Raw genomic sequence first — 24,650 nt, 5'->3', positions numbered from 1 at the left:
TACACTGAAGGCCTGTAGCTTAGGCTCACTCCTCTGTGTCTACCCTTTCAGAGGCACTCTTATTAGGTCATCCCCTAAACCATAGAAAGGAGTCCCAGTCTGTTCAATCTTTCCTGATAGGCATAGCCTCCTATCTCTAGTATAAGCCTTGAAATATGATTTAATTGATTAAGCAACGACTGATGATTTGAAATGATTGCACCTTTGGTTAGTAATATGTGATTATTGCTCACATCAGTTTCGAAGTTGGCAATCTCACTTCTTCCTCTACTTGTGCCAAATTATTGCACTTACACAGCAAGTTTAAAGTTTATTTACTGGTGTCACAATTGGGCTTATATTAACATTGCAATGAAGTTACTGTGAAAATTCCCCAGTCGCCACACTCTGGTGCCTGTTCAGGTACTTTCTGACCCAGTATCCCATGTGCTTTTTAAATGGCCATCTTAATCTACCCTGCCAATAATTGGTACATGTACATCCCCATGTGCCTCTGCTCCTGCACCCCATTTACAATTGTACCCTTTAACTTATATTGTCACTCTGTGCCCTTCCTACCACAAATAATTACATCACACTTCTCTGCATTAAATTTCATCTACCAATTGTCTACCCATTCTACCAGCCTGCCTGTGTCCCATTGAAGTCCGTCACTATTCTCATCAGAGCTCACAATATTTCCATGTTTTGTGTCATCTGCAAGTATTGAAATTGATGCCAAGGTCTGGATCATTAATGTATATTAAGACCAGGGTTCCTAACACCAGCACCTGGAGAACACTATAAGTCTTCCTCCAGTCTGAAAAATAACCATTAATCACTTGTGTCTGCTACAGTTTTATATCCATGTTGCTATTGTCCCTTTTATTTCATGAATTCTGACTCTCTAACAAGTCTGTTCTGCAGCACTTTAACAAATGCTTTTTGGAAGTCTATGTCCGGAATTTTCTGGCTGTTCGTGCCAGTGGGATTCTCTAGTTGAGTGCCAGATTCTCCATCCTTGCTGGCAGCGGCATGAACAACTGGAAAAATCTGGCCCATGAACCCCACCCACATCAACAGCAGTAGCCTCATCTAACATCTCTCTTTCTGAAAAAACAGAGACGTTGGGTGGCACAGTCGTTAACACTGCTGCCGCACAGCATCAGGGACCTGGGTTTGAATCCCGGCTTAGGTCACTGTCTCTGTGAAGTTTGCACATTCTTCCCCGTCTGCGTGGGTTTCCTCCAGGTATTCCCGTTCCCATAGTCCAAACATGTTCAGGTTAGGTGAATTGGCCATGCTAGATTTTCCCTCAATGTACCTGAACAGGCGCCAGAGTGAGTGACTAGGGAATTTTCACAATAGTTTCATTGCAGTATGAATGTAAGCCTACTTGTGATTAAAAAGTAAACTTTAAACTTTACTTTAAAGCGTGCTCAAGTTATTTAGCATGATTTGCCTGTAACAAATCCATGTTGGTTGTCCACAATTAATCTGCAATTGTTCAAGTGAAACTTAATTTTGTGCACTGGATAAATATTGGTCAGGACACTGGGGGAGATTTCACTCCTCTTCTCGACAGAATGCCTCAGAATAATTTACCACTTCCGATGGATCTTGGTTTGTTGTCTCACTTGAAAGATTGCGTTTCCCAGAGTTCAGCACTCTGACAGAGCTACACAAAAGTGTCACCCTAAATGATGCACTTAAAGTTTTGGGCCTGCAAATGTCTAGGCCTTCAGAATCAGAGATCCATCCAATACACAGTATGACCATCACCCAATATGCTTTTGGGTCATGCATCGGATACGCTAGTCAATATACCTTAAGGCCAAACATGTCAAACTGGACACTTCGGAAGTAATAAGAAAAAGATAGTTTTAATTTAATCAGCTATTTCATGAAGCTTCGCCATAGTGTTGCAAAAGTTAGCAGAGTGTTACTAGCATTACCTATACTCTCAAGTTGAGTTGTGAGGGAAAATTATGTTGTAATTGGTTCAATTTCATATGTAAATTAACTACAATTAGCATAATTCCTTCATAAGTTATCCATAATTGCGTAACAATTATACTCTCTTAAGTTTTATAAAGATTGTTCTTATGGATTTGCCATTATGGAGGGAAGTCTATTTTCTAATTAACTTAATTGGCATAAGCAAATGAGATTGAATTAGCAGAATGCGCTGATCTGTTATCCCAATTAGCCAAACAATTATACCCTCCTAGTTTCACAAGAGTTAGAAATCTCAGATGGTGGGCTATGCACGAAACTGTGACAAAGTTTGAGAGTGCTGAAGGGGTCCCTGATATAGATTTCAGCTGCAGTCTCCTATTGTTTAGATTATTGAAATTAGACAAGTACATTGGTTTGGGGAATTCTCCTTCAGTTTTATGTCTCGCAATCGCCACTGATCTGAATGGAGTCTGCCGCATCTGTTGGGATTTTTTTAACATTTCTCCAATTACAGACAAAGCTCAGGTGTCAGTCGCGTGTGAATGTGCTGACTGTTCTGGGAATGTTTAGTGGTGTTTGGAATTCAGAATTGAAAATCCTGGCAAAGTTAAGATCAGTAGAGCTCTTCATTTTGGCCTTGCTTTCTCTCACCACTCTTCTACTGGGCTGCTCAATGATTGAACAGCCGAGACACTCCATCGTGTGGCTCCTGTCTTGATTTTTGTGCTAGAATTACTCAACCCTCAATGAAAGTGGCATGACCTATTGTGTTTGTACCCCTGAGACCAGGGACAGGCAAAACCAGTTCGCTGGGAACTGCACAGTTTATGGCAGTGGGGCAAAGACAGGATGGGTTTAAACTGTGCCGACTTTTGCAGTCAAAAAGCCTCTAGATATTCACCTATAGCGTATAGACTATAGGCATACCCCACCTCGGCCCTCTTTGTTTTCATTCCATTTTATTTAATTTTTTACTGTTCTCTATCTTTTATTTCTTTATGGTCTTTCTTCATTTTTCTTTCCCCCCACCCCCAATCTCTCCTTCCCCTTACTTCATCCCCCCTCCCTTAACTTTTCTCCACCCACTTCCCCCTTTTCTACATTCCACCTCTGTCACATTTGCCCCTGCCTCCCCCAGTGTCTCCATCTGTCTTAGCTTACAGCTTCTCTGCTGTTTGGCCATTCACACCCTTTATTCTCTCTGTAGACAGCTATTAGCAGTCCTCTCCCCTGGTTTCTATGGCTATGAGTCATTTTTCATTCCCTTACCCTGCAGTATAAATATCTTCCACTTTCTGCGCCTTTTAGCTATGACAAAGGGTCATTTGGACTGAAAACATCAGCTCTTTTCTCTCCTTACAGATGCTGTCAGACCTGCTGAGATTTTCCAGCATTCTCCCTTTTGATTTCAAATTCCAGCATCCGCAGTAATTTGCTTTTATATGTGACATTCACTGCCTAGCCCCACAAGTGAGATGCCTATGAAACAATACATCTGGAGGATCAACACTTTCACAGTCCAAATCACTAAACATCAAGAATATTGCTTGTTTTACTAAATTATTTCACAGGCTGTAGAAGACACTAGACCAGCATTTAATGTTTTCTCTTGCTCTTGGGAAATTGGTGGTGAATTGTCTTCTTGAACCACTGTGGCACAAGTTGTGTAGGTATATCCAGATTGCTGTTAGAGAGGGATTTCCCAGCAACAGGGCAGGAACAGTGATATATTTCCAAATCAGGATGATGCATGGCTCGGAGGGGAACTTCCAGGTGGTGGTGTTCCACGTATCTGCTGCCCTTGTCCTTCTTGTGGATGTGGGGTTGGAAGGTGCTGCCGAAGGAGCCTTGGTGATTTTCTGTGGTGCATCTTGCAGATGGTACACACTACTGTCACTATGCTGCAATGCTGTGAAATCTGCACTGCTGAATACTAGACTGCATTTCACCTCACCCGTGTCTCGAATTCAACTGGAACTAAAAATAGTTCTCAAAAAGGCAGCAGTGAATTGGCAGATCCTTTTATCCATATATCAGGTCGACTGTAAAATATATTGCTGATCTTGTTTGTACTACTATTGAAGTCAAATCTCACTATGTGGAAATCAAGTAAAATGCTTGTGGGATGTTGGGGTCTTTTAAGAGACTTCTGGATGAGTACATGGGATTTAACGGGATTGAGGGTTATAGATAGGCCTAGTAGGTAGGGGTATGATCAGTGCACCTTGTGGGCCAAGGAGCCTGTTTGTGCTGTAGTTTTCTATGTTCTATGTTCGATGTCTCAGGATTAACGGGTGAATACCTTGAAGGGTTACAGTTCTAGTGTGTCACCTGAATGTGCAGAAAAGATCCCCTTTCCATGAATTAATGCTGGCCTCTGTCTCCCCTATGGAATTACTATCACTTCCTGGTTGTTTTTTCTTAAAAGATAGATCATCATTGCCTACACTCAATGTTCCAGATCCTCGGAGAAGTGGCAAAAGTGACACAATGCTTCTCCGCTCAGTCTTTGTCCCCCTCTGATGCTGCACAGTATTTCTTGCCGGATCATCTGAGTCCGGCTTTACCAGAAATGCTGAGTGCGGCCTCCACTGGGAAGCTCAGCTGCAGCGCTGTATCGATGTGGGGAAGGCAGGACTCGCTCTCCTTTTGTGGTACTAGCTGCTGTATAGTAAATTTCAAGGCTCAAGGTGAATGTTAGTGAATGGTTGTGTAGTGTGGGTGAGATGACAGGTGGATGGGGGGATAGTCGGGTCGGGATGGGAGGCATAGATGGGGACACTGCGGAGTAGTCGGGGTATTATAGGGGTAGTCAGATGTTTGGGGGATAGTTAGGTTGGAGGGGAGACGGGATTAATCAGGTGGTCGATGGGTGGTGGGGGGGGGGGGGGAGGTGCAGCACAGTGTGATTGGGGGAATCAGTTTGGAGTTACCAAAGTGCTAGAGTAGGTTTTAATCTGTCTAACATTTCCTGGGAGATGATTCAGTTAAGTCCTGTGGAACTGTCCCAAGCCCCTTTGCAGAGTCCCAGGGAACAGGGGAATTACCTACTGGAAGTTGAAATGGGGGTCAGTGCATTAGGACTTACTTTCATGACGTCTCAACACACATCCTGGGTCATATGTGCACACTTACAGCACAAAAACATAGACACACATGGCACATACTTATACACACATCATATCCACACAACACATACATGTGCACAAACATGTACAGAAGCACACACATATGTGCACACACATATATACATGTACACGTATAGCTATCTTTCTTTCTGTTCTTCAAGTTCTTTCTCATTATCCCAATTCTGAAGTGGATTGCAGTTTATCATTGCCACAGAATAAGTGGAACAGTGCCTGGATAGTCGCATTCTCCACTATTTGTTCTGTTTTGACCTCATAAGCCGGTACATTCTTTGCAGCTCGCATCACCCCCGCGACCCCAACATACACTCACTACAGAAAGTGCCCTGGAAATGACAAAATAATAGGTAGGTAGGTACTGTGGATGCAAACAAGCTGAAATTATTCCCAATGTTTTCCTGAATGTATTGCTTTGTCTCTAACCTTGAAATTGTCACAAGTTATTTTTAGGCAGTAGAAGAGAGAAAAAGACTCCAAAGTCAGTTGTCAAGATAAGAAAGTTTCAAACCAGGAAGCACAATGTCTATTTTATAATGCCTCTATGAAGCACCTTGGGACGTTTCATTATGTTAAAGTGGACATAAAAATGCAAGGTTTTGTTGTTGCTGTCTCTGCTGACAGATGCATGCACCTATTTCTGCATTCCACAGTCAGTCAACCTGTGTCAGTGTAAAGTCCTGCATTGCTTGGCCCTCCCCTCCCCTCCGTCCAAACTATGCTGTTTGATTCGGATTTAAGCAAGATTTCTTCCCTTGTCATCAGTTGAAAAACATGCTATTCCCACATCACATCTAATCCAACATAATTACAGAGACAAAGTGGAAAAGTAGAAAGGAAAAGCAGGGGGTCTGTCAGTATCCAGAAGGAGAGAGATAAAAAAAATGAGCTAACGTCTGGGCGATAGATCATTCAGCACCAACATCAACTTGCATTTCGATAGCGTCAATATCTTTAACCCATCCATTTATTTTTCAGATAAGTTGCTCATTGCAGAATTTTCAGTTTAGAACAAGTGTCAGTTGTTAAAAAAAAATGAAGATAGCTGTTTGTTAGTATTAAATGCAACCAGACCTGGGTTTGCAGTGAAACATAGAGAGCTGTGCCTTGCACACACAGCCATTCTCTCCATAGCCAGGGAGCAGGACAGACCCTGCATGGTACCTCAATGCTCCTAAACTGTGTCGCTGGAAGGGGACACGAGTCACCCATAGTATTTACGCTGCTTGAATACACAGAAGCCTCTATGTTTCCTAGTCGCAATATTCCCGTACAATATAGCACCAAATGTCCACTGATATATGACTTCCGGTCGTACCTTACACAAGGCATTCCATTGGTCTTGGTTCCTATTGCAAAGCAGACAACAGAGAGTTGTAAAGTGTTGACAGTCCCTCCTGTTCTGTTTTCCAAAGGAGCTCGACCAAGCAGAGATCTGGGTAGTGACTTACAAAAGAACAAAGAACAGTACAGCACAGGAACAGGCCCTTCGGCCCTCCAAGTCTGCGCTGATCATGCTGTCTGCCTAAACGAAAACCGTATACACTTACAGAATCCATATCCTTCCATTCCCATCCTATTCATGTATTCATCTAGACGCCCCTTAAATGTCGCACTTGTACCTGCTCCCACCACCTCCCTGGGCAGCAGGTTCTAAATATTCACCACCCTCTGTGTAAAAAACTTGCCTCGCACATCTCCCCTAAACTTTTCCCCACGCGTCTTAAACCTATGTCCCCTGGTACTTGACTTTTCTACCCTAGGAAAGAGCATCTGATTATACCATTGCCTGTCTTGTGCCACTTCTCCTGAAGTCATTTTTACTTCCGATGAATTTCTTATTCCTGCTGCTGTGCTGCCAGTTAGTGAGCAAAAAGAAAGATTCAAATTAAAATAATGCAGAGACAGAAAGATTGAAAGTTGCTGATTTGTGATGGTGGCGTTAAGATTGTGCATTAAAATTGAGACAATCTGATTAGCAGCCTCCCTTCTAGTGGAAATTGAAAAGGAGGTCAGTGCGCCAGGACTTATTTTCACGGGGTCCTGACACACATCCTGGGTTGTAAGCATACACATATGGCACATACACACAGACACATGTGGCACATACTTATACACACACATAAGCACACAACACATACATGCACACACAAGCACAAACACACAAGCTTCTCCCAACCCACCAGAACAACTTCCTTGTGGCTTCCCTCCCTGCCCTAGCTCTGAACTCATGTCTTCGTCTAGTCTCTCTCCTATCTCTCCTAATACCTGCTCCAATTCATCTTGTCCGTCAGATTCATTTCCTGTTCCTTAAGCCCGATCCTGACTAAACAGCTGACCAGCCTACATCTCCTCCTTGAGGTGATGCGGTGGTATAGTGGTATTGTCACTGGTCTAGTAATCTAGAGACCCAGGGTAATGCTCTGGGGACCCAGTTTCAAATCCCATCACGGCATACGGTGAAATTGGAATTCAGTAAAAATCAGCCTAAAGGTGACCATGAGTTGAATGTCTAAAAAAATCCATCAGATTCATGAATGCCCTTTAGACAAAGAAATCTGCCGTTCTTACCTGGTTTGGCCTACATGTGACTCCCGAGCCACAGAGATGTGGTTGCCTCCTAAATGCCCAGCAAGCTACTGAGTTCATAGGCAATTAGGGATGGGGCAATGAATGCTTGTCCAGCCAATAATGCCCACATCACATCAATGAATTTAAAAAAAGAAACTGATATTGTTAACAGCTCCTTCTCCTTGGACACTGGCTCTCCCTTCTTAAGTCTTGTCATCATCATTCCTCTCCTTTAGAAACCAGCCCTTGACTCTTCTCTTCTTGCATACTGCCTTCCCATCCCACTTTCCTCTCCAAAGGGATTGAATTAAATTCGTGCCCCTCCTTCTGGAACTTTTCCTGGCTGGGGTCACTGTCTGTGTGGAGTTTGCACATTCTCCCCATGTCTGCGTGGATTTCCTCCAGGTGCTCCTGTTTCCTCCCACAGTCCAAAGACGTGCGGGTCAGGTTGATTGGCCATGCTAAATTGCTACTTAGTGTCAGGGGACCAGCAGGGTAAATATATGGGGCTAAGGGGACAGGGGCTGGGTGGGATTGTGGTCAGCGTAGACTCCATGGGCCGAATGGCCACCTTCTGCATTGCAGGGATTCCATGGATTCTATGATAACCAATCCCAGAGGAGGGTCAATAAGGATGAAGGGTCAGTCGGGGGAGGGACAGTTGATGGGATGCCCCTCCAGTAGGGATGGTCAGTAAGGAGGAGAAATCAGTGGGGAGAGATGTACAGGAGGAAAGAAGGGATGGTCAGGAAGGAGAAACAGTCAGCTTGCTTGCTGCACCATCTGGTAACTCTCAGTATTTATTGCAAGTTAATGCATGTCTCCAAATTCATTCCTATTTAACTACGTATGTATATATATATATATCATTTTTGAACAATTGAGGAAGCAATATTTCTTTGTCTTATAGATTAATTCATTAGTGAAGCCAATTAGTGTGATGTATTCTTGCATTTCCCTGCTGTCTGTAACTCTCAATTAGAGAAGTGATTTTTGCCTTTATTTCTCTGAAATACAATGTTATAATCATTTAAAGATTTGCTGGAAAATGCTGCAGAATAATTTAAATCTAATGTTCATTTTTTTTCTTTAAATGCATAATTGCTTTACCTTAGCTGAGGAATTTCATAGCTTTCCTTTTTATTCTCTGAGAGTTTAAATAGTAAAAATACTGCCGAGTGTGACAGTAAGACTTAGAGAGCACAAGAACTAAGTTAGTTGTTGCCTGTTGGAGCTGTAAAGGCCTCCATCATTAATCTCAGTGCTTGAGGGCCAGAGAAGGCGGAAGTCCTGCCTTGTAAGAGTTGCCAGCCAATCACAGACAAGCAGCTCTTCATTGCTCACCAATACCATCAGGGAGGTATTGGCTGCTACTGGTAGTACACCCAGATCACAGGTCACATGTTGCTGGGCGGGAGAGGTATTGGCAGTAGATGCAGGGTCTCTGGCTCTCTGATGCCAGGTCCCTTGACCAAGGCCCCGAGTGCCTTTGAACAAGGGGACCACCGAGAAGTTGGTAAACAACCCTGACAGGGTTTGCTTCTCAGGAATCTTGCATGGCACATTTCCTGCCCACCGCTGGGTTGAATACCAATGGCGTGGGATGAGGTCCTTAAATGAGCATTAATTGGCAGCCGGGTGGGAAGGCTTTCCATGAGCCACCAAACAAGCCGCTGGGGGGAGCATTAAACTCTTTTCGTAAGGTTGGTTGGGATGATTTTCAGGTTCTGATCCTGTAGTTGCTATCAGTGCGCCCTCAGGCAGTTTCTTACAAGAGGTGGCCACCTAATCAGTTGCCGCCATGTTTTAATTAGCAGGCGTGTGACCTCGGATGGACAACAGCACCATTGGCAGAGCTGAACTGTACCGGTGTAGGATGGGGTCCATGTAGGCGCCATCTGAAGAAGTTTCCATTTGAAAAAATAAACAATGGTCATAGCAGCCGGGCTTCCATTGTAGAAGGGAATCTCCTTCACAGAGAAGTCTGCGGCAGCAGCTATGGTTTGGAGGGGTGTGGGGGAGTACAGGAGGTCTCGTGACCTCTTCCCTGCAGCCTCCTGTAAGCCACCTCCTGGGCTTTGGCCTCAGAGATGACCTGTCCACCAACAACACAAGCCTGGTAGTGTCTCCAATCTGCCCACAAGTGGGCACTTACATGTTCAAATTGACTATCTGCCCACTTAAGGGCCTCAATTGACACTAGGAAAGCAGACCCTGAGCCTTCCCATCCCAGATCTATGACGGCAGAGGCAGGAAGATGGTGGGATCTCCACTCAGCACTCCGGCACCCTAGTAAATACCCTCTCCACTTCCAAAGCTGCCTCAGAGGAAAGCATTTAATTCCATCCATATTCAACTGGGACCTAAATAGTGATTTATAAAGGGAATTGGATTGCTATCTGAAAAGGAAAAGTTAGTGAAATTGGTCTAATTAAATAGAGCCAGCAAAGGCTCAGTGGGCTGAATGGCCAGCTGCTGTGCAGTATGATTTTTGATTTTAGTGAAAGAAACAAGCAATTTGTTTTGATAGTGTTGATTGTGGTATAAATGTTGGCCAGGATGCTGATATCGATCCCTATGAGTGACAAAGCCCTTCTGCTTTGTCCACCAAGGGCTTTCCTCTTTTAATGGCTATGCGGATATGGAAAAGTGAAGACAGGTGTGGCTATGGTGCCCACCATGGTCTTGATAACCTGTTGATAACTGGTCACCTGAGCAAGATGTGAGCAAGACAATCCAGGCTTGAATCAGCACCTGTCGGGGGAGAGAGTGTGAGAGGAAATTAGGGGGTAGTTAAAACAAATGTAATGTGGCAAGCGTGCTCTAGTCTATTTAAAATAGGATCAGAATAAACATGGTTTTTTCCTTCCCTATGTGACAAAAAGCTCTGCCCGTCAGGAAATGATAGTTACAGACCCTGTCAGTCTGGCCTGATCTAACACTTTATTATCTAATGATCTGATACACACCCAGGCAAGGCCAGGGCATCGCTCTGACAGGCAGCCTGCAAGAAACAACTCCATCAGTGCATGTATCATTACTACAAGTGACAAGGAATTCACTGCAAGCCATATGCAAATCTCAAGCTGGATAACACAGGACCGTGCAGTGGAGGATTGAGGAGAACTGCATGCTTTTTATGGCGACCTGGGGAAGCTACACTGGGTAGATTTTGAAAAATCGAATTAATGGGTGGATAGTATTTGTGGTGCACAGTGACCTTTGTTCCTCAATTATTGATGTATACTCCTGCTGAATAAAGCTCTATAATAGGAACGGAAATCCATGCAATCTATTTCTATATCTTTAACATGCAGCTTTAGTTATCTATATATCGATATATAATTTGCATTCATAGAATTGTGGCCTGTTTTGTATCCCCAGTTTTAATCTCTCTACCATGATTATAGAATAGACATAAAATCTCTACAGTGCAGAAGAAGGCCATTTGGCCCACCAAGTCTGCACTGACTACAATCCCACTCAGACCCTATTCCCGTAACCCCACATATTTACCCTGCTAATCCCGCTGACACTAGGGTCGATTTTTAGCATGGTCAATTAACCAAACATCTTTCGAGTGTAGGAGGAAATTGGAGCACCCGGAGGAAACCCACGCTGATATGGGGAGAATGTGCAACTCCACAAAGACAGTAACCTGAGGCCAGAATTGAACCCGGGTCCCTGGCGCTGTGAGGCAGCAATGCTAACCACTGTACCATCGTGCCACCCCTGTGTTGTTTAGAATCATAGAAAAACTACAGCACAAACAGGCCCTTCGGCCCACAAGTTGCGCCGATCATATCTCTACCTACTAGGCTATAGAATCATAGGAAAGTGGACAGAAGGCAAGTGGCAGAGGCAGCTGCTGCTGGTGGGACCTTCCAGTTCTGCCGAGGTTTATGATTTTATGTATGGCTCGTCCTCCCCTCCACAGGTGATCCTGCCTACCTTGCCTTAAGTGGGACTACAAGATCCCTCCATTAAGAAAGTCTAGAAAATACCGCAGTTAGAAAATTCTTACAAGGCTTGGCAGGGTACATGCAGGAAGGCTATTTCCTCTGGCTGCAGGAAGGGGGGTCGGGGGGGGGGATTGCAGTCGGAGGAAAGGAGGGGTTAGGGGCAAGGGTGTCTAGAACTAGGAGACAGAGTCTCAGAGTAAGGGGCAGGCATTTTGGACTGAGATCAGGAGGATTTTCTTCACTCAGAGAGTGATGGATCTTTGGAATTCTCTACCCCAGAGGGCTGTGGAGGCTCAGTCATTGTTTATGTTCCAGTCAGAAATTGATAGATTCTTGGACACTATTGACATTAGGGGATATGGGGATAGCATGGGAAAGTGATGCTAAGGCAGAAGATCAGCCTTGATCAAGTGGAATGATGGAACAGGCTCAACGGACCAAATGGCCTACTCCTGCTCCTATATTCCATTAGCAGCTGTGCCTTCAACTGGCTGGGCCCTACACTCTGCAACCCTCACTCCAGACATCTCTTTCCACCTTTAAGATACTTCAACCTCTTTGACCAAACTATTGGTCACTTAGCTGAATATCTCCGAACGGCAAATGCAGTTTGGTAATTCTGTGAAATGCCTTGGAACACTTTACTGAGTTAAATGTGCTATATAAATACAAATTGTTGTTGTTACATTGTAAAAGCCATTAAGAGCTATCAAAAGTATTAATATATTTGAAATATCTAGGGAACTGGTTGTCTCATAACAGTTGAAGATTTTGACAGAGTTTGTCTGTCAAAGGATGAAGTCCCTTCTTTAATTCCCCTGCCATCTCTGGGTGCTTCACTGGGATATTAGCTTCCTTGTTTTCCTATTACCACTCATGTCCATGGTGTTCTCTTGAACAAACAATTGCTTGTACCTGGAATCTGTATCACAGCGTGTGAGCTATCAGATCATGAAGCCCAATTCTAGCAGTGAACTCCCTAGCGCTGGGGTGCACTGGACAGTGATCAGGAGCAGAGGCCTGGGAATTGGTGGCAAACTGTAGGTTCCCATTGTAATTGGAGCAATAATTCAGCACAGTGAGGCTTCATCCTTCACCTCCCTGCTCTGTCTGTGCAGGGCAGCATTCAGTGAGTGTTCAGTCACTCAGAACCAGGAAGCCCCAACATCTATATGCGAACCCTAAATTTTCTCATGTTTATCCCACCATTCTCACTTTGGCTCCAACCCCACTTCCCCCTGTAAATGGGGTTTCTGCTGATGTGACAGTGGAGACTGGCCCTATAAAGTTCCCTGTTCTGTCCTCAAACATCAACCTCACAGGTGAGCCCTACTGGAGTATTTCAACTAACTCAAGGCTGAGAGAAGGAACCCAGAAACTCAGGTAAACCCATATGGGAGAAGCTCAAATATCCAGGGGCAATATCCCCAGCAACACAGGCTACATACAACACCATGTCACAACTGGACTTGGACAGATTGTACTTATAATGTGCAATAATTCATGCAACAGTGTGAGCTTTACGTTGGAGCAGACAGTTTGGCTGCTGCTGATGAAAAATAAATAATTAGGAATGTGTGTTTTTATTTAGTTGATATGGCAGTGATGTGTGTGTTGCCTTGTATCTCCTGGAGACAGGGAAGTCACGCTGCTACAAGATTTGTTAGGAGGCGGTTAGTCCTTATGAACTCTTTGCCCTTGCCAGACACCAGGACGTTTTTTTTTTGCTCTGCTGTCAATAGTCTTCTCTTTATTGGTCTCACCTCCTTGAAGTAACTGCCTCTCGCTAGGGTACAGATTCACAGGCAACCCAGAACTCTCCAGCAGCAGCTCCTCACAGGCAAGCACCGATAATGAGTGCCACAGAGGACACTCATACATGTGCTAAGTGTCCCTGCGGTGGAGGCTCTCTCAAGAAATTAAAAATTAGGCTTGGGTATCAGCACAAATCAGGCAATGTCACGTTGGCCAGCGTACCTTCACACTTTTTCCCTTCCAGGGAATAATGGTGGAAGAGCTCCCAAGCTGATTATGAACCACTTCATAAACTCTCTTTTGGTGGCGAACAAGTCCTGGAACCTGGAGCTTCTGGCCCAGAGGTAGGGATGCAACCTCTGTGCTGCGAGACCTCCAACCCCAGGGGAGTGGGACTAATGGGACAGCTCTTTTTAAGTGCCAGCATAGACATGATGTGGATTGAATGGCCTCCTTCTATGCAATATGATTTCACATTTCTTAATAGATTGGTGAAATCAGCCCCTCCATCCGTTTTCAACATTCCCCCCCAACTCCCCACCCTGGCTTGTCCCAGGCCCAGTGTCTAATTGAGAGTAGTTATATCGGAAGGTTGAATGACCAAGACTAACTTTTGAAGTGACTGGTAATTGAAAGGCTGATTGGCCGACTGGAAGTCCAAATGTCACTTCCTTTCTTTAGATTAAAGATCCATTAAATGTGAAATATGTAAGTGCTTATAATCATGGAATAGTAACACGAATAAACCCATATGCATAATTTATAATGTAAAAACTCAACATTGTTCTGGAAAAGCTTGCTCCTCAACTCTCCTGGGAACAGAGTGATGATTCACTGCTCCCTTCAGACCTTCCTAGATTCTGCCATGATTTGATTGAATGGCAGAACAGATTTGAGGGGCCAAATGCTCTGGTGCTTTTCATATGTTCCCTTGTGCTCATCCCTTTTCACCCTGTAGTTTAACAACAAACATAATTTGCATTTGTGTGATGCCTTTGATGTGCGAAAATGTCTCCCAAGGTGCCTCACAGCAGTATTATCAACAACATGATGACATTATTATGAGAAGTGATGGCCTAATGGAATTTTCGCTGGGGATTTAATCCAGAAACTCAGTTGTTGTTCTGGGAACCCGGGTTCAAATCCTGCCATGGCAATTGATAAGAATTTGAATTCAATAAATAATATATCTGGAATTAAGAATCTACTTACGACCATGAAACCATTGTCGATTGTTGGAAAAACCCATCTGGTTCACTAACGTCCTTTAGGTAAGGAAATCTGCTGTCCTTACCTGGTCTGGCCTACATGTGACCCCAGAGCCACAACAATGTGGTTGACTCTCAACTGCCTTGCAAAGGCCAAATAGGGATGGGCAATAAATGCAGCACGGTGGTACAGTGGTTAGCACTGCTGCCTCACAGTGCTGGGGACCCAAGTTCAATTCCAGCCTCGGGTCACTGTCTGTGTGGAATTCGCACATTCTCCCTGTGTCTGCATGGAAAACATGCTCCAGTTTCCTCCCTCACTCCAAAGATTGGGTGGATTGGCTACGCTAAATTGCCACTTAGTGTCCCAAGATGTGTAGGTTAGGGGGATTAGCGGGGTAAATACTTGGGGTTACGGGGAACAGGCCAGGTTGGAATTGCCCCTTAGTGTCAGGGGGATTACGTGGGGTTATGGGAATAGGGACTGGATAAGATTGTTGTCGGTGCAGACTCAATGGGCCAAAAGGCCTCCTTCTGCACTGTAGGGATTGTATTGTATAACGCTGGCCAGCCAACAACGCCCATGTCCCACAAATGGATAAAAAAAATTAGGTGGCCAAAAGCTTGGTCAAAGAGGTAGGTTTTAGAGAGCACCTTAATTAAAGAAAAAACAGCTGGACTAATATTTGTATTTCCCCATTTTAGTGGTGTTCCATTTTGAAATATATAAGAGCAGTTCAGCATTCTTATTTTCCCATTTTACTGTTTTTCTCTTCTGAACTGGTAAGGAAGAGTTAGAGCTGAAGAGAGGTTTAGGAAGGAATCCTAGAGTTCTGAGTCTTGGCAGCTGAAGGCAAGGCTGCCTTTGGTGGTGTGATAAAATTCAGGGTTGTGCAAGGGGCAATAACTGGAGGAACGCAGAGATCTTGGAGAGCTGTAAGGCTGGAGGAGCTAGTAGAGGTAGGGAGGGATTTGAAAACAAGGATTTAAATTTGAGGCCCAAACTGGTGCTAATGTAGCACACTGGGTGATGGGTGAACAATACTTTGTGTGGTTTTTATTACCCTGACTGTTTTGGTAAAAAAAACTTGTGTTACTATCTGTCAGGGCCATTCTTGAGCCTTTCTGAGGACTGTGTTACTTTTCCTAAAGCTGTTGGTCAGCTTTTGGCTAGTTTGTTTTCGAGGTTGCCCTGCAAAGGTCGTTGCAGCGGAAGTCAATTCCACCCTCACCCGAACTCCCAATTCCCTTCCAGCAGAAGTCAGTAGATAGTAATGAGTTATTCTGGCTGATTTATTTCCACTTGATAACCCAGGAACACCGAGGTCAGTTGATGCTGCCGATTCAGCAACAAACTCAAGAATCAAGACGGGGACCTTATGGTCTTGTGTGGCTCATCAGGCACCATCTCAAGTGGTGCAATGCCTCACAAAGCCATCATAGGAGCTTACTGATGCTGAAACAATTCCTGCCAGAGCCACTGGCATTATCAGCTGCTTGAACAAAAAAAAGAAATATGACTGGGAAACCCAAATGAATGTCTTTGAAAGTCCACTTTGCAGAGCGTGAAACAGTTTCAGGGCTGTACAGTGGGTAGTTGGCAGAGGGAATATTGTTAGTCTTAAAGGAGGGAAATGAGGGGGCAAAACACGTTTCACCCGACTAAAAATTCCTGAAGTATTTATTTGAACTGAATGAATGAGTCAGCCATCAATGCTGTACTCGGCTGTTGGTTTGTATTACACAGCCAGGCACTCTTGATATTCACTGCTTTGTGCCAATGTTCCCTCAGTGTGCCAATAATGACCATAGTTCACCTCTCTGACACAGTTCAGTTGGTTCTTTGCACAGTGTAAAATGCTATTGCCCTGGTGTTTCTGATCTCTGAGTGCCCATTATTGTGGTGACATGGATATTTTTTATTCATTCCGGGGATGTGGGCATTGCTGGCGAGGCCGTATTGAATTGCCTTTGAGAAGATAATGACGAGCTGCCTTCTCGTACCGCCGCAGTCCCCTCAGGTGCAAGTACACCCACAGTGCTGTCCCTAAGGGAGTTCCAGGATTTTTGACCCAACAACAGTGAAGGAACAGCGACACAGTTCCAACTTAGGATGATGTGTGGGCTGCTCAGAAGGCCCATTTGCTGAGCAAAGGGTAGGTCGGGCAAGTTGACAGCCTGGGCTCACACATGAGGAGCAGGGTGCCAAAGGAACTGTACCCCAGCCTGAGTCAGCACCTTCAGAAGAGGAAGGGAAGAAAAGAGGAAGGCAGCTCTTAAAAACCAACAGTGGTGTGGCTGTGGAAGAGTTAAGATACATAAAAAAAACACATAATGTGGCCTCAGTGTTAGTGTAGTAATAATATATACAGGCTGAAAATTGGAAAGTAGCTGTAAGTATGTTAAACAGGACGTTATAGAGATTTTAGTTTTATTAGTTTTGGCACAGCCTCTCTGAAAAGCAGCAAAGAGGGTTACTGTGGGATTCATTTTCTTTACCACATCTAGCTTTCTCCCGATGGAGCATAATATTATTCTGTGCACAGTCTGTGTGCAGGAACCGCAGAAACCTCTATCTGAAATCCCTACAATTTTGAGACATGGAACTGTGAGGCACTGTGCGAACAGATGCACCAAGAGAGAGCCCATTTTCTTTTTTTCAGAATACTCTCTTGGATTCATCTTGAGTTGGTGGAGCAACTTCTCATTCCCATCCTGAAGCCATGCCATTTCCTCCACTGCCTATTGGAATCAAGACCATTCACACCATCTCTTTTCATTCTATCGCGTCTTCCTCCCACAACTTTTCGAGATTTTAAAACAAACCAAACCCATTCTTAACACTTCCCAATTTGCCCCAGATCACTCCCCTTCCCCAGCCTATTCTTTAGTTGTTTGCTTTGTGCAATTGGCCTTCCACCGTGATTCTTCAGCTAGTGAAGGATGATGTTCCTTTTGCACGGGGCTGCTGTATTCTGTGTTTCATAACTTTGTCCGTGTACTCATCAGGCAGATGTTGACAACAGTCGCAGGTTGTGTTAAAGTCGGTGGCAAAATGGATCGGGAAAATTGAGGGAATAATCCCAAAGATTCAGCGCAAGATTTGAAACTGATTTGTTCGAAATGCGAATTCCATATCTCTTTAGGGAGCACCATCCAGTTCTATTAATACACACAGCAACTTTAACTTTATGCCCAAAACATATAAAAATACAAGACTAAGCACTCCCACCCCCTCCCCATGATTACAGAGGTTAATATGTGAGAGTTACAAGTCATATTTGAATCACCTGTTAGAAGCTCAGAAGAGCATGATTGCAAATTGGGATTGTAAGGTTCTTTCAAGTAAGAAAGACAATAATGCTGATATAAAGCCCTGCCTGTAACGATGTGCGGACAGTGAGGACAGAAGCTGTATTTGTGGTTGTTGAGTTGTGTGTGCAGGCTTCGGGGGGCGGGGGGGGGGGAGAACAGATGGAACAAAGGGAGTCACAAAGGTCTAATCCTATCAGATGGAGTCTCTTCCTGCCATCTGGATAATCCGTGCACAATTTCAAGCCTTGTTAAAAGATTCTACTTAGGCCAAGATTAGTATTTAGAAATTTTCTACTTCACTTTTTTTTGTATCTTTCAGCCTTACGTTTCATACAGTCAGAATATCCCCCTCTCAAATTGGTGTTAAGGAATCAAGTTGCTTATTTGCGAGAAAAGTGGAAAAAAAGATAAATGGTTTTGATAAAATTGCCATGCTGTCAAGTTTGCATCTTACAGCAATATTCTTGCGGGAATTGATTTGTGTTCACAAGTGATCAGGTTGCTCAGTTACTGTTTTACCTTTTCCAATGTGTTAGACAGATATTTTTCTCCTCTCTTATGTGGGCAGGTGGCCCTCTGCACCCAAGAGCTTGCACACTGAGACAGGGAAAGTATCTCTATCCACTCCAATCCTGTCCGCAACACACACTTGCAGCTGGATTTTGACTTCACTTTTTTCTTTTTGCATGAGGATGCTGTAACTTTAAAATGGGCAGGTTGTGGATTAATAGCTATAAGCAGCACATTTATAGACAATGTGTATTTAAAGCTCAATTGTTACCATAATCAGACTGGAAGTTAAATTAAAATATTTCTGATTTGTAGAGAGTGATGCCCAGCACTCCCCATCCTTGAATGCCCCTCCTGATTAAGGTGCTATTTGGATGCTGTGCATTATTTGCCAGGGGCTTACACTGTGTAATACGTGGGGCCAATTGGAGAAGGGTGCAAATCCTCACATATGTAGCATCATCACTTCCATCCTCTTCAAAGTAAATACCCCCTCAGATAGCCCTGTGAAGGGCAATTACTATGGTAACAAATACTGTCCGACTGAAGCTCTGTTGCTATGGTAACAGGTCACTGCCAATGGTAACAGATTCACTAATAACTCGCTGTGTTTTATTTCTAATAGGCATTTGTATTGTAATTTTGGTTGTAACAACTGAGCCATCATCTAAGTCACATAAATCGACATAAAATGTATTAAAGGTGCCTCAGGACTGTTTGCTGGGGTCTTAAAACTCTAAATGCAAGATGCACAATGTTGGAGTAAGGTCTATTGGTGGCATGAAGCTTTTAGTTAATGGAGGATTAAAATATCCACATATCCACGGCTGGAAGTGACACCAAGGCACCCATAGTATGAAATCACACTCAAATCAGGAAGGTTTGGAGTTTGTGCTGAACAACAGATATCCGCCAGTACACTGCCCAGTGCGATGGTCAGAAGGTCCAAGTCTCCACCTTTAGCCTGTGCTAAGTTCACTAATCTCAGCCAGAGATAGTCATAGAGTCATAGAGGTTCACAGCATGAAAACAGGCCCTTCGGCCCAACTTCAGCATGCCAACCCTTTTTTAACCCCTAACCTAGTCCCAAATTAGTGTTTTAAATATAACCTTTCCATGTCCAAAGATGTTTGCATTAGATTGATTGGCCATGCTAAATTGACCCTAGTATTGGGGGATTAGCAGGGTAAATGTGTGGGGTTACAGGAATAGGGCCTGGGTAATCAGTACAGACTTGATGGGCTGAATGGCCTCCTTCTGTACTCAGGGATTCTATGATTAAATGTGTGGAGGTCTGGTCTGAACAGTGGTCTGAATCTTGGCTATGATGCCAAGATTGAATAGCTTTTGCTCTCTATGTTCATGAATGAAAAATGTTCACTTTTTGGTGAGGCACTGAATCTAGATCTGTACCACATCAAGGATCAGAGAGAGAGGATAACATTGGGAGGGAAATGATGAATATTCCTGGAGTATGCTGGTCCTCTAGGGACCCTTACCTCATATTGTGTAGTCAGTGTAATTTGGTCCAGGTGCTGATCTTCTCAATCCTATTGAATAATTTAAAGCACTATTGTAAGCTGTGAGTATGGCCAAAACCATTAATATCAAGTATAAACACCAGCTGTATATTGACTAATTTAAACAAGTGGACTCACACCTTATTAAAACAAAAATGGTGAATATTTACATAGCTTATCCTTTCCAATTAGTTCTAAATGTGGTTTGGGAAGCTGCAGCTGGCAACCTTTGTCTCTGATGCTTTGCCCATCCCACCTCATTTCATCTGGACCATCCCACCCCATGCCATCTTATCCCATTCCAAACCTCCTCACCCACACCATTGCACATTATTCCATGGCAGCGCATCCTACCCTGTTCTACATCAGTCTATGTCATCTCAATTCAGTTTACCGTGCCAAATCCCCCCCTTGTCAAATTACATCTTACCATGCTACACCATCTTATCCCATCTTGTTCCACTCTATAGCATTCCATCCCTTCCTCAGAGAAGCCATCCTAATCCACTGCTGATTGCTATCTAGTGACCAGCATCCCTGCCAGAAGATCTGCCTTTGGATGTGAGGATAGAATTTTTTAACATTTATCCTTTCATGAGATGTGGGACTCACTGGCAAGACCAGCATTTGTTGCCCATCCTTATTGCCCTTGTACTAAGTGAATTGCCAGGCCATTTGAGAAGATAGTTAAGAGTCAACCACATTGCTGTGGATCTGGAGTTACATGTAAGCCAGACCTAGGAAGGATGGCAGATTTCTTTCCCTAAAGGATAGTAGTGAATCAGATGACTTTTTACAATAATTGATGATAGTTTCATGGTCACCATAATTGATACTAGCTTTATAATTCCAGACTTTTCGATTAATTGAATTTAAATTCCATCAGTTGCCGTGGTGGGATTTGAATCCATTCCCACAGAGGATTTGCCACTGTATTACCAGTCTAGTGACATTACCTTTATGTCACCGTGAGCCCATCATCCACCTTGTGGATCCCACTGTCAAATGGCCCATGCTCACTATTTAGACAACTCATTAGGGGGTAGAAAGGAATTGGAACCACAGCCAGTGCTATCAGAAGAAGGTGTGATGTTGGAAAGTTAGGGGGAGCATACAGAAGAGGCTAATGTTTTGGCTAAACCCTTTTATATGAACACATTGAAGCACTTAAGTTGAGTGGTACTAATACTGGTAATAACGGATTGCTCCCATATCTAGTATGCAGTATAAAAAAAGAGATTGCCAGAACTGAGTTGTAGGTTGTAGCTTGAGTCTCAGTCCTCACAAAACTAAATGCACCTTTGAAAAACCATTGTTACTTCATGAACATAAAAATTAAGATTTGCTGCACAGATGATTCATGGCCCTTACTTGTTGCCAGCCCTGTGCCCAGGCTTTGCATTTGGGCTAAGCAACAATTCTGCAAACTTGACCCATGACAAGTCAAAAGAAAGAAGAAGTGGAGATTTGCAGCTAGAGTTATTTAGATTTAGCTGCTGCCCATTATTTAGGTTTAGCTACTGAGCCTGATTATGGGCTTCGAATTCCTCATTGAGAAGGGAAAATTCCTTGCTCTGTCAGTGCTACTTGCTCTTTATTGTATAGCCTGTAAATCAGGAGGAAGTTGCAGTTTGTCCTGCGATCAGACAGTATAATAGCTGGGCACTTCCATCTGACTATAGTTCCTAGGATAGAACTCACAGAGTGTGGTGGGTACAAACCCACTAAGAATTACTAGGGGATAAAAAAGTAAGATCCATTTAATTCATCTTGGTAGTGACATGACACAACAATAATGACTATTTACAACAGTCGCTTACCAGCAAACAGGGAACTTTGTGAACCCATGATTCTAAGTCATCTGTTCTTCCCAGTAAAATTAAATGTAACCACCAATGTTCACTGTAAGTGTCTCAAGCTGAAAATCAACCACGCACTTCAAAAGCACAATTAGGGTACATTGCTGACCAGAGAATGTGTCATGCCTCACATTACCAATAAACTGTAAAGACTGTCAGTCAGCCTGCTTTACTACAAAGGTTTCCAGGTTTGAATGCCAGTATGTTCTGAGTTAGCAGGGCTATCAGGCTGGGGAGGTTATGGGACTGCAATTTGTCCCAGCGCCCAAGTTAGACATCTCAAAATTTGCTTCTCAATTGTTGAGAAATGAATGTAAATCATTGGTGGATACTCCACGAGACCTTGGAGTCCTTGTGCATCAGTCACTGAAAGTAAGTGTGTCAGTATGGCAGGCAGTAAAGAAGGCAAATGGTATGTTGGCCTTCATAGAGAGAGGATTTGACTATAGGGATAAGGATGTTTTGCTGCAATTGTATAGGGCATTGGTTAGGCCACACCTGGAGTATTGTGTGCAGTTTTGGTGTCCTTATCTGAGGAAGGATGTTCTTGCTATAGAGGGAGTACCAGGCTGAAGGTTTACCAGGCTGATTCCAGGTACGGCACGTCTGTCATGAGGAGAGACTAAGTTGGTTAGGACTATATTCACTGGAGTTCAGATGAGTTAGAGGAGATCACACAGAAACTTATACAATTCTAACAGGGTTAGACAGGGTAGATTCAGAAAGAATGTTCCCAGTGGTGGGGCAGTCCAGAACTGGAGGTCCTAGTTTGAGGCTAAGAGGTGAGGAGAAATGTTTTCATCCAGAGAAGACTTCACTACCACAGAAAGTAGTTGAAGCCAAAATGTTGAAGAAATTAAATATAGCTCTTGGGCTAAAGGGGTCAATGGATATGGGGGCAAGGGGGGAATCAGGATATTGAATTTGATGATCAGCTATGATCAAAATGAATGGTGGAGCAGGCTCCTGCTTCTTGTTTTTATCTTTCTATTGCTGTCAACCCATACCAGGTTAGACAATATCTGAAAATACTGGTTCGCATCTCATCTGGATCTCTTGACCACTTATTTGACTGTTATTTAAATTCCAATTTTTTTCTTTGTGCCTCCAACATTTATGGCATTTTATCTCTATCCCCATGTCTGAGGGAAAATGGATTCTGAACCAAACGGAGACTTCCAATTTTTTACAAGAATGGCCTCTATTACCCTGGAAAACCTCTTCATAGGCACCAAGTCAGAACTTCTTTTAGAGTTTTCCATTTCAGGAACCATTTGTTGGTCTCAAGGACTCCCTGTCACTTAGATGCGGAGTTAAATTCTTTTTACTCTGGGCACAAACATGTCCTTTGATCTCAGAAGACCATCTCTTTTCCCATTGGGGTGACAAGTTAGGTGTTGCTGTATGCCAGTGAGGAGCAACCTACAGCCCAGGGGGTCACATGCAGCCCACCTGGGCTACAGGTGAGGCCCATAAGACATTTATTGACAGTTGTCCATGCACAGGGTTGTCATCTTCCACTGATTTCCATCCAGATAGTCTTTTTTCCTTTCCAATATGACTGAAGCAATACACATGTAAAGCAGGGGCAAGTGAAGTGAGATGTGTGCTGAATGAACACAATATTGACTTGTAATAGCCATGTGCACTTCTGCAACTAAACTCTAAATAATTATTTTGTTCTACCATTTGAGTTTGATGATAGTTCTAATGATATATAACTGAGCATTTTCTATAATACATTATGAAATATCTAGTTTGAACTAAATGTATTTAATCTTATTCATGGGGTCATGATTCGTGAACAAGCTGATTTTCAATCTTGCGGCCCACTGAGAAGAAGAAGGGCCCCTCATGTGGCCCACTTGCTACCCTAGGTTGCGCATTCCTGCTTTTTGCCATTACCCTTTGACGACGAGGCATTAGGTTAAGATGGCCTACACTCATTTCATGTAGGACCTAGCCTTCAGACAGAGTGAGCTTTCAGTTCAAACCTGAATCCCAAAGATGGACAATGCACTATCTAACCTGCTGCACCACCCAGACCCCTGAAAGGTAATATTCCAAACCAGATCTCCAGTCTCTCCCAGGACTAACACTAAATTGGATTTCTATATTAGTCAATGCTTTTTTTAACATTATTGAGTACATTTTAAGGTTCGTATGTGTGTGGATGAATGGGAGTGCACCTAATTAAATGGCCTCTTTTAGCAGACAGAGTACTGCGTGTGAGGATCTTTCTTTTCCCTCTCTCACACTTTCTTCTGCCGCAGAGTCTGATGTCTCAGTGAAAACGTGGATGCGATTGCCAAAGCCTACAATCTGAAAATCTTGGTTTGGTTCAGAATTCACAACCATTTTTCCTCAGGCAAAAGGATCCCGTCAGCAATAAAATGTCACAAATTTTGGAGGTCTGAACTTAAAAGCAAAAAATAAAAGTTGGAATTAGTGAGCAGTGAAGTCAGAAGAGTGAAGGGTGTGGCCAAGAGACTCAGCTGAGATGATAACCAGTCTCTTACAGGTGCTGACTGTGCCAACTGTGCCTTTCCAGAATGTTCTGATTGTGTTTGAAGTTGCCATTCATCCAGAATACAATTGTACAGGCTATAGTTTATCAAGGTGCGGTAACAGTCACAGATTTGAAGTACAAGAGGTTACAGTCACATCCAAAGATGAAATTCTCCTCGCATCCCACTGACTGCATCCAAAACCCAAAATTCATTATTCCTGTTTTCATGAATTAGAGGAAAATTAAGTCAGGATATTTGAGATCCTCGTTTCTATAATACTGATCTTCAATTTCAAAGATTCTTGAGAAGCAAGGGGGTTGAAAGGTTAGCGGGAAGGTGAGGTGGGAATGTGGGGTTGA

The 24,650-nt window shown here is 43.5% G+C and overlaps 1 protein-coding gene across 3 annotated transcripts in view; it reads left to right on the top strand.

The window, feature by feature from the left end:
• ebf1a (EBF transcription factor 1a) overlaps window positions 1-24,650 on the top strand; it is a 424,634-nt gene that overhangs the window by 237,970 nt on the left and 162,014 nt on the right. The window lies entirely within an intron of this gene.

Source organism: Carcharhinus amblyrhynchos, chromosome 13 (genome assembly GCF_965287045.1).
Source record: "Carcharhinus amblyrhynchos chromosome 13, sCarAmb.v2.hapA, whole genome shotgun sequence".
Lineage (NCBI taxonomy): Eukaryota > Metazoa > Chordata > Chondrichthyes > Carcharhiniformes > Carcharhinidae > Carcharhinus > Carcharhinus amblyrhynchos.
Note: the sequence above shows the minus strand (reverse complement) of the source record. Positions and strands in the feature narration are given on the sequence as shown.